Source organism: Mustelus asterias, chromosome 29 (genome assembly GCF_964213995.1).
Source record: "Mustelus asterias chromosome 29, sMusAst1.hap1.1, whole genome shotgun sequence".
In the NCBI taxonomy this organism is placed as follows: Eukaryota; Metazoa; Chordata; class Chondrichthyes; order Carcharhiniformes; family Triakidae; genus Mustelus; species Mustelus asterias.
This window is the reverse complement of record NC_135829.1, coordinates 16696848-16708036: the sequence shown is the minus strand read 5'-3', so window position 1 is coordinate 16708036 and position 11189 is coordinate 16696848. Positions and strand designations below refer to the sequence as shown.

At 44.3% G+C, this 11189-nt stretch overlaps 1 protein-coding gene across 1 annotated transcript in view; it reads left to right on the top strand.

Annotated features, from left to right (window-relative positions):
* Nucleotides 1-309: 309 nt before the first annotated feature.
* The window catches only part of herc1 (HECT and RLD domain containing E3 ubiquitin protein ligase family member 1), a 265419-nt gene continuing 254539 nt past the window's right edge, over nt 310-11189 (top strand). Inside the window, exon 1 of the mRNA XM_078199818.1 lies at nt 310-369. The gene's annotated coding sequence lies outside the window, so the exon portion shown is untranslated. The remainder of the gene's footprint in view (nt 370-11189) is intronic.

The following is an 11189-nucleotide window of genomic DNA, read 5'->3' as shown; positions in this document are numbered from 1 at the left end:
GGGGTGGGGCCGACGTTCGAGGAGGGGGCGGGGCGAAGTTAGTGGAGAGAGTTGAGTAAAGGGGGAGGAGGAGGAGGCGGGGCTAGAGGAGGGAACAGGTGCGGGGATAGATTCGGAGGAAATGGGGGCGGGGAATTGAGAGTTAGTGGGCGGGGTTAGAGGAGGAGGCGAGGACAAGGGAGGGATTATAGAGGGCACATGGGCGGGGTTAGGAGAGAAGGGGGGCGGGGCTTTGAAGCCGAGCGCGCAGAAGCACTTCCTTCCGGTTGTCCTGGTAAGGTCCCCGGATGTGGAGTTGGTCAACAGGGCTCCATTAACCCGTGCGGTGCCGGCGGGGCGGGAAGCGGCAGTGGCGGAGCGGGGAAGGCTGTGAGTATGTGACAGGGATGAGGGGAGGTCGGGAAGGGATTGCAATGGCGGCGCCTTTTGTCTTTGGACACGGGGTGTATATATATATGTGTGTGTGCGTGGAGCGGGGTAGTGGCGCTGACAGGAGGGGCGGCCTGCTCCCCCATGCAGAGCTCTGACTGCGTTGGAAGGTGACTGACTGTCAGCAGCTGTGGAGCGCTGAATTACCCCCTCATATCTCAGCATTTTCAACTCTTTTTATATCCCTTGGTCCTGCTTTGCCACCAACATCCACTTTTACAATCTGCTATCCCCCGAGGCAATCAAAAAGGAACAATTGCTGCCAGAGATTTCTCCATGTCGATTTTTAATTCATCCTCCTTATGAAAAGCTCTTGAGGGGAGTGAGGGTTTGGCAGGATCTATTAGCTCTTTTTGTCTTTTGTTTTAATGCAGATTATTCCAAATAAAACGCGTTTTTTTTCAGTATTTATCTTTCTTTGATGAATTTTCATTCGATTGTTCCAGGCAAATGTTGCCTAGTTCCCTTCACACAAACCCCTATGTGGTATTTTCAGTTGAAGGGAGCCTTTTACATTATGTTGCCTGTCATGTTCAGTATTCGAACATCTCTTCCTTTTTTTAAATATGAAGAGCTTTGTGTGAGACTAAATTCAGTATGGTGGGGCTGAGATTGTTTGTGAAAATGGAATGTTTTAAATGTGTAAAGCTACAGATTCATCAACGTTGGATACTTAAGGCTGGATCATTTTATTCTGCTTGCATGACATTGCAAATCTATTCCTGTGCGACGGCCAAGAAATATCTGGGTCTGGGCAGATGTACACGTAGAGTAAATGGATCCAGCAGATCAGCTTGGGGTGGAAGCCTGTACATTCGTGCAAACATGCATTCACCTCCCTGCATCTTCCATTCTGCAAAAACTCTGCATATGCAAAAGAGGTGTTCCAAGATTGAAGGTCCTCTTTTCAATTTCTGGCTTGTTTTAGTACATTGCTGAAGATATCGGATCTGTGGAATTTCGTAGCACAGAAAGAGGCTTTTGTTTTTTTTTTTGGCTAATTTTGAGAATGTAATTTTGATGTCATCGGGTGTTTGTTTTGTTGGGGAAGCTAATGTTTCGTAATTTTGGAGATATGTGCTGCCATCAAGTGCATTGACAGCCTTGTACCTTATTTTGCTCCCAAATTGGGGCTGGGTTTCCCTGTTGCAAAAGCTATTATGAATAAAGGGCCTTTAAAATTCTGTTTTTATATTGTGCCTTTTATGTCAAAAGAGGGGAATTATTTAATTTTAGCTGAATATTGCATAATTAGACTATACATAAACTTCATAGAAACCTAACAGTACAGAAAGAGGCCATTCGGCCCATTGAGTCTGCACCGACCACAATCCCACCCAGGCCCTACCCCCATATCCCTACATATTTTACCCACTAATCCCTCTAACCTACGCATCGCAGGACACTAAGGGCAATTTCTTTTAGCATAGCCAATCAACCTAACCCGCACATCTTTGGACTGTGGGAGGAAACCAGAGCACCCGGAGGAAACCCACGCAGACACGAGGAGAATGTGCAAACTCCACACAGACAGTGACCCAAGCCGGGAATTGAACCCAGGTCCCTGGAGCTGTGAAGCAGCAGTGCTAACCACTGTGCTACTGTGCCGCCCTATAACTTAACTACATCTAAAACCACAGAACACCATTTGTTAGCCAGCATCCAAATAGAATCCCTGCAGTGCAGAAGGAGGGCACTCAGCCCATTGAGCCTGTACTGACAGCAATCCCACCCAGGCCTTACCCCCATAACCCCACATACTTACTCTACTAATCCTTATGAGGATGCCTTATGAGGATAGGTTGAGAGAGCTAGGTCTTTTCTCCTTGGAGAAGCGAAGCATGAGAGGTGACCTGATAGATGTTGAGAGGTACTGATAGAGTGGATTCTCAGAGGCTTTTACCCAGGGCTGAAATGGTTGCCACAAGAGGTCACAGGTTTAGGGTGCTGGGGAGTAGGTACAGAGGAGATATTAGGGCTAAGTTTTTCACTCAGGGTGGTGAGTGTGTGGAATCGGCTGCCAGTAGTGGTGGTGGAGGCGGATTCGATAGGGTCTTTTAAGAGACTTCTTGGATAAGTTCATGGAAGTTAGTAAGATAGAGGGTTATAGGTAAGCCTAGTAGGTAGGGACATGTTCGGCGCAACTTGTGGGCCGAAGGGCCTGTTTGTGCTGTAGCTTTTCTGTGTTCTGATCCCCCTGACACTAAGGGGAAATTTGCCATGGCCAATCAACCTAACCCGCACGTCTTTGGAGTGTGGGAGGAAACACACGCAGACATGGGAAGAATGTGCAGACTCCACAGAGACAGTGACCTAAACTGGGAATTGAACCTGGGTCTCTGGCACTGTGAAGGAGCAGTGCTAACCACTGTGCTACTGGGCTGCCCCTAAAACGCTGTGTATTCATAGAATTTGGGTGACTACTTAAGTAGGAATTGGATACTTGTGAGGATGGCAGCCATTAAAATGTTTTTTTGGTAATGTCCTGTTATAACCATGCAAGTTATAACATTGGATTTCTTTTATATTATAAAGCAGCTGGGAAAAGCTTGCAGGAGGCTTTTGTAACTGGCTGTGCAATACCCCTTGAGTGCAGGTTCAGTAGTTAGTATTGAAGTTGGTGCACATGATTATTTTAAAGTATATTTATTAGTGTCACAAGTAGGCTTACATTAACACTGCAATGAAGTTACTGTGAAAATCCCCCAGTCGCCACATTCCGGCACCTGTTCGAAGATATCGGATCTGTGGAATCCACCTAACCAGCACATCTTTCGGACTGTGGGAGGAAGCCCACGCAGACATGGAGGTGGTGCGTGGTGGCACAGTGGTTAGCTCTGCTGCCTCACAGCACCAGGGACCCAGGTTTGATTCCTGGCTTGGGCCACTGTCTGTGCGGAGTCTGCATGTTCTCCCCATGTCTGCTTGTGTTTCCTCCGGGTTCTCCGGTTTCCTCCCACAGTCCGAAAGACATGCTGGTTAGGTGCATTGGCCATGCTAAATTCTCCCTCAGTGTACCCGAACAGGCGCCCGAGTGTGTCGATGAGGTTTTCACAGTAATTTTATTGCAGTGTTAATGTAAGGCTACTTGTGACTAATTAACTTTAATGTGCAGACTCCACACAAACAGTGACCCAAGCTGGGAATTGAACCTGGTGCTGTGAGGCAGCAGCGCTAACCACTTTGCCATCGTTTTACTGCATTGTAAAACCTCAGTGTATCTGATTTCTATGACTCAGATCATGCTTAATTGATGCAGATGGCATGAGCCATTCACCATGCTGCTTCTGAGATTTGCCATTACGATTGCTGACGCTGATTCCGGCGACTTTTCCAGGTTCAGTTCTCAAGGGAAAGATCGGGGCGCGTCACAGCACAAATCCCAGATTGCACGATCCTTGGAAATTCTGGCCATTAAATTTGAAGAGCTGCAAATTGTTTGAGGCTGGCTGTTTGGAATTTTCTGACTAAACATAGCTCCAAAGACCTTCCATTGTCAGCGGTTCCAACTTTGTCCATTCTGCAGTTATTGAATACCTACTTCTGTTGGCATTCAATGTATATTTCTAGAATAACTTCCATGTTTTTGTAGACTGCAGTCCAAAAAGGTGCTTTGGCTACATTTCAGTAACCAGCAAAAGAGAAAGTTGTTGTTTTGGCTCCCTCTGGTTATCAAGGGGCTAAAGTTACTTCATCCGAGAAGTTGAGATGAGTTCCCTTTTTGTTTCCCAAACTTTATTTAAAATTGTTGATCAGAGCACAGAATCACAGATTACTACAGTGCAGAAGACGCTCTTCGGCCCATTGAGTCTGCACTGACGCATGAAATGCCCTGACCTCGACATAGCCCTGACATAGAAATCAGATGTTCTGGGTGGCACGGTAGCACAATGGTTAGCACTGCTGCTTCGCAGCTCCAGGGACTCGGGTTCGATTCCCGGCTTGGGTCACTGTCTGTGTGGAGTTTGCACGTTCTCCCTGTGTCTGAGTGGGTTTCCTCCGGGTGCTCCGGTTTCCTCCCACAGTCCAAAGATGTGCGGGTTAGGTTGATTGGCTATGCTAAATTGCCCCTCGGTGTCCCGAGATGCGTAGCTTAGAGGGATTAGTGGGTAAATATGTAGGGATATGGGGGTAGGGTTGGGTGGGATTGTGGTCGGTGCAGACTTGATGGGCCAAATGGCCTCTTTCTGCACTGTAGGGATTCTATGGTTCTATGACCTGCCCACCTAATTCCACTTGCCAGCACTTGGCCCATAGCCTTGAATGTTATGGGGTGCCAGGTACTCATCCAGGTACTTTTTAAAAGGATGTGAGACATCCCCCCCCCCCCTCCCCAAGGATGTGAGACATACCCCCCTCCCCCCCTCCACCACCCTCTCAGGCAGCGCATTCCGGACCGTCACCACCCTCCGAGTAAAAAAAAGTTTTTCCTGAAACCCCCTCTAAACCTCCCACCCCTCACTTTTTTAACTTGCGTCCCCTCCTGACTGACCCTTCAACTAAGGGGAACAGCTGCTCCCAATCCACCCTGTCCATGCCCCTCATAATCTTGAACACCTCAATCAGGTCGCCCCTCGATCTTCCCTGCTCCAACGAAAACAGCCCAATCCTACCCAACCTCTCTTCGTAACTTTCACCTTAACAATTTCACCTCTGCAACTGAGTTCCCATTTCGTGTTTCCCAAACTTTATTTTTTGTTAAAATTGTTGATCGGAGCAATTTCACCTCTGCAGCTGACTGTTATTTTCTCTATTTTGATTGAAATTTTGACGGTCCATTTTTTTCCCCCCTTGGTGGATAATACTAGACAGAGTGAGCAGTTTTCTTGTATTGCTTGTTTTAGCCGGCATAATGTTTGAAAAGCAACATCACAATTGTTTTCCATTGCATTGAAAGAAATGATGAGTCATTATTTCAACCATTGTTTAACTTTTCTTTGTTCTGTGTGTACGATGCTCTGTTTATCTGTTCCTGTCAGATTGTGTGTTGTTCTGGCATTCCTCCTGTCCTGCCAAAATTCCAGGATTTTGAAGACACGCTTTTTATCATCATCCCTGCAACTTGTATTTAATGATAACTAAACCTAGCTCGAATATGTGGTTCTGACACTGAGTCAATCTGGATTAAGTTGTTGGAAATGAGATTTTCGTCTTTGACAAAATAAAACCCTGCAGGAAGATAATACCCATTCACTGTTTCGTTATAATCTACTAAAATTGCCTTTTAAAATCAAGTTCTCAATTTTGGGCGGCACGGCAGCTAGCACCGCTGCCTCATAGCGCCAGGGACCCGGGTTCCATTCCGGCCTCGGATCACTGTCTGCGTGGAGTTTGCATGTTCTCCCCGTGTCTGCTTGGGTTTCCTCCCACACTCCAAAGATGTGTGGGTGAGGTTGATTGGACATGCCCCTTAGTGTCAGGGGCATTAGCAGGGTAAATACATGTGGTTACGGGGCTTGGGGCCTGGGTGGGACTGTTGTCGGTGCAGGCTTGATGAGCCAAATGGCCTCGTTCTACACCGTAGGGCTTCTCTGTGGATAAGCTTAGTGATTCAAATTGAGTTTAAAAGGAGAATTGTCTTTTCCCAACATATAAGAAATAAATGGAAGCCTTTAATTTTCCTCCCATCACATTTTACTCATTCTTCCAAAATAGTATAGACCCCCTAATTGTCTTTGTTTTTAATCAGCCTCCAAGGTTAAATCAGTGCTTTTATTTTGGAAAAGAATTCTTATTATCTCACAGCATACCGTGCTCTCGTGTCTCTTGAGGGTTGGTTAGTTTGCTTTCATGTTTTCCATTGTACCATAATGCAGGTGTGACCCCACGAATGCACTTGTCTCTTAATTTGCTGCAGTGATGTATGTGATAATAGCCTACCCGTGCAAGTGCTCTGCATGTTTCCAGATTTCTAACCTGCACAGATGGACAGTACCTTCACAGCTGGAGTAGCCTTAGTCTTAGCAGCTTTCAAAGTAGTCAGTTTGTGAAGGGTCAGAGTAGAATTCTTTCAACTTATTTTACTGGAATTTAAAAGGAAGATTTGCTAACAGTCATATGTTACAAATAAAGGCATGCAAATCTTTTTGAGAGACAAAGAAATGTTTATATTAAATAGGTCATTTGAGTTTGAAGCACATCTCCCCTTTTTGCTTAAGCACTTTCCCTTTTCGGTAATCGACATCCTAAAAGTAGTTGTTTTTTTAAAAAATTGCATCCAGAATTTTGTTGTCTTCAGAATTTAAGTTTGAAACTTTATCACAGTATTTGGTAGACCCGTCATAGTTGATGCAAATGTTGAGATGATGTATCTGATTTTTGAACTGTTATCAGACGAGGTGATTCAAGCTTGTTCGTAGTGGGCGACTTAACTGCATACCGTTGAGCTCCACAGTATTCCTCATCAAAAAACAAAACTGAACACCTCCGAGTTGAATTTGGTTCTCTTCAGCATCCACATAGAATTTAACAGTAAGCAATTACATTGAATTACACTGCAGCAATCAGATATTCCAACGTGGTCTGCAGACCCAGGCCAAGATGGCATTTACTATGGTTATTCTTACACCCCGATAATTTTTGATTTGATTTATTATTGTCACGTATATTGGTATACAGCGAAAAGCATTGTTTTTTGCACGCTATACAGACAAAGCATACCGTTGATAGAGAAGGAAAGGAGAGAGTGCAGAATGTAGTGTTGCAGTCATAGCTAGGTTGTTGAAAAAGATAAGCTTAGTATATAGTAGGTCCATTCAAAAGTCTGATGGCAGCAGGGAAGAAGCTGTTCTTGAGTCGGTTGGTACGTGACCTCAGACTTTTGTATCTTTTTGCCGACGGAAGAGAGTATGTCGGGGTGCGTGGGGTCCTTGATTATGCTGGCTGCTTTTCCGAGGGAGCGGGAAGTGTAGACAGTCAATTGCTAGTTTGCCTGACAGACTGGGCTTCGTTCCCGACCCTTTGTAGTTTTTTGCAGACTGGGACAGAGCAGGAGTCAAACCCATCCTCCATTATGCTTCTTGAAGTCCTCCACTATGCTCCTTCGTTTTACTGACGTTGTGAGAGAGGTTATTGTCATCGCACCAGATTCTCTACCTCTTTCCTGTACTCCATCTCATTGTTTGAGATCCGACCCACTACACTGGTGATATACCATAAAAAGTATTCTTTCTAGCTGTATCTGTGAAAGTTGGTGAGAGTCGTAGCTGACATGCCAAATTTTCTTAGTATCCAAAGAAAGTAGAGGCATTGGTGGGCTTTCTTAACTATAGCGTCAGCATGGAAGGGACCAGGACAGGTTGTTGGTGATCTGGACACCTAGAAACTTGAAGGTCTCAACCATTTCCACTTCATCCCTGTTGATGTAGACAGTGGCATGTCCTCCACTATTCTTCTTGAAGTTGAAGACGATCTCCTTTGTTTTACTGACGTTGAGAGAGAGGTTATTGTCATTGCACCAGATTCTCTACCTCTTTCCTGTGCTCCGTCTCATCGTTGTTTGAGATCTGACTCACTACGCTGGTGTCATCAACAAACTTGAAAATTGAATTGGAGGGGAATTAGGCCGCACAGTCATGTGTATAAGGAGTATAGTAAGGGGCTAAGGACACAGCCTTGTGGGGCACCGGTGTAACCGGTTGTTGAAGGGAAAAATACAGAGCCAGTCTTTACTTGGAATAGATTTATTCAGAGTGAAACGTTACAGGTATGTACCTCCTGATTCTACTCAACTCTTGTCAGCAAGTGTACCTATGCTCAAATAACCATCCAGTCAATATCCTCACTTGTACGTACTTCAATTGATCCAGTTTACAACTGTGGTTTTGCTGTAGTTTAAATTTCAACACGGATTTGCCCCTCACCTTTATACAACAAAGTCACTTAACATTGAAACTGCTTCAATGTGAACACTTGCGCTCTGTAAGTGCATAGTTGTGTAACTGTATAGTTGCAGGTTCTGGCAAGGAGGTGGCCCTGATTTCTGAACAATTCCAATTCCGTCAACGCCTTTTACATTTTACAGATAAATAATTCATCAATTGGCTATGGGTGTTATTTCTGCCAAGTTACCAGTATTCCAAAACCAGTTTTATTGATTCCTTTATGTTGGAGAATTATTTTCCCTTTGCTCCTCCAATGAATTTGCAGTATTTGCTTAAGATACAAATACTTTATTTATTCTAGCTTCTTCAAAACTTTTGATGCTTTACTTAAAATTATGAAGGGTTTTTTTTTTCACCTCTAACGTACCACACTGGATTCATAGCTGTTGCTGAAGCTGTCTTTGGTGCGGGAATGGGCTTTTCCCACCACTTGAATCTGCAGAGCTTGACAGTTGAACAAGTGGTTAATCATTATTGTTGAGACCTGACTGACTTGACTCTGACGACAGCGGCCAAAGTCCATATTATTAATGCCCCCCCCCCACCTCACTCCCAACACCTGTCAATCACAAGACTCATCCAAGCAACACAATTCACTAATTATTTTGATGAAAGTTGCACAAAAGCTGATGAAAGGAAATATTTTTGTTATTTGACCACATGTGCCTTGTGATTGGGATTTGATTTATTATTGTCACATGTATTGGTATACAGTGCAAAGTATTGTTTCTTGCGCGCTATACAGACAAAGCATACCGTTCATAGAGAAGGAAAGGAGAGAGTGCAGAATGTAGTGTTACAGTCATAGCTAGGGTGTAGAGAAAGATCAACTTAATGTGAGGTAGTTCCATTCAAAAGTCTGACAGCAGCGGGGAAGAAGCTGTTCTTGAGTCGGTTGGTACGTGACCTCAGACTATCTTCTTCCTATCGGAAGATGGTGGAAGAGAGAATGTCCGGGGTGCGTGGGGTCCTTAATTATGCTGGCTGCTTTTCCCGAGGCAGCAGGAAATGTAGACCAAGTCAATGGATGGGTTAAAAGTAAATTACTGCAGATGCTGGAATCTGAAACCAAAAGAGAAAATGCTGGAAAATCTCAGTGGGTCTGGCAGCATCTGTAAGGAGAGAAACGAGCTGATGTTTCGAGTCCAGATGACCCTTTGTCAATGGATAAGAGGCTGGTTTGCATGATGGATTGGGCTACATTCATGACCTTTTATAGTTTCTTGCGGTCTTGGGCAGAGCAGGAGCCATACCAAGCTGTGATACCAACCAGAAAGAATGCTTTCTTTCTATGCACTGGGTATAATAATGCCACAAGGACAGTGTATTTAGATTTTTTTCAATATTGTGCAATTTTGGAGTGATTAAATTATCTTTTGTGTGTACACCTGCTGTGAAAGAGGAGGTTGGCTGATGAGCGTGAAGAAATTATCCAAGCAAAGTTCAGATTTGTAATGAATGCTTGTTTATGAATAAAAGCGAAATACTCAGCAGGCTTGGCAGCATCTATGGAGACACAAACAGAGTTAACACTGAGTTGACGTTTTGTTAATTTTCTCATTCTCTCACTGAAGCTGCCGACTCTTGCTGAAGCTTGATGCTGGCAGTTCTAGATTTGAACCTGGAACCTATGGGTCTGCACTGGCTCAGTGATATTTGGCTTGTCCGCTACGACTCTCACCAACTTTTACAGATGCACCATAGAAAGCATTCTTTCTGGTTGTATCACAGCTTGGTATGGCTTCCTCCTGCTCTGTCCAAGGCTGAAAGAAACTACAAAGGGTCATGAATGAAGCCCAGTCCATCACGCAAACCAGCCTCCCAACCGTCGACTCTGTCTACACTTCCCGCTGCCTCAGAAAAACAGTCTGCATAATTAAAGGACCCCACGCACCCCAGACATTCTCTCTTCCACCACCTTCCGTCAGGAAAAAGATACAAAAGTCTGAGATCACGTACCAACCGACTGAAGAATAGCTTCTTCCCTGCTGCCATCAGACTTTTGAATGGACCTATCTCGCACTAAGTTGATCTTTCTCTACACCCTAGCTATGACTGTAACACTACATTCTGCACTCTCTCCTTTCCTTCTCTATGAACGGTATGCTTTGTCTGTATAGCGCGCAAGAAACAATACTTTCACTGTATGCTAATACATGTGACAATAAATCAATTCAAATATATTGAGTGTTTTCAGCCACTAGAACATATGAGGTATTAAAAAAATAGCATCTGTGATCATCCTATCAACTTGCTATATTATAAATTCTTAACACCACATTTACATAAGAATGTAGGAACATCAGAAATAGTTGCTGGAGAATGCCCTATGACTTGTTGAGTCTGCTGTGCCGTTCAGTATGATCATGGCTGATCTTGGGCTCCCAGTCTCCTTCCCTGGCTACTCCCCATAGCCCTCCCTGATAACTTGAGAGAGCAACAATCTGTTTTTCCATTTTATGGCACATCCGCAACTCTTGGGTGGAGAATTCCAAAGATTCACAACCCTTCGAGTGATGAAATGTCTCCTCATCTCAATTCTAAATGATCGGCCCCTTATCCTGAAACTGTGCCCCCATGTTCTAGATTCCCCAGCCAGGGGAAGCCGCTTCTCACGCCCCATTCATAATCGTGAATTTTTAAATGAGATCGCTTCTCATATTTTTCTAGACTCCAGAAAATATAGACCCAGTTTACTCAACCCCTTGTACAACAATTCTCTCATCCCAGGGACACTTTGTCTGTATAGCATAAAATAATACTTTTCACTGTATTCTAAGATATGTGACAATAATAAATTAAATCAAATTTTATCTAATGAAGGGTTGTTGTAGGCTGCAAAGAGACATAGATAGGATGCAAAGCTGGGCTGAAAAA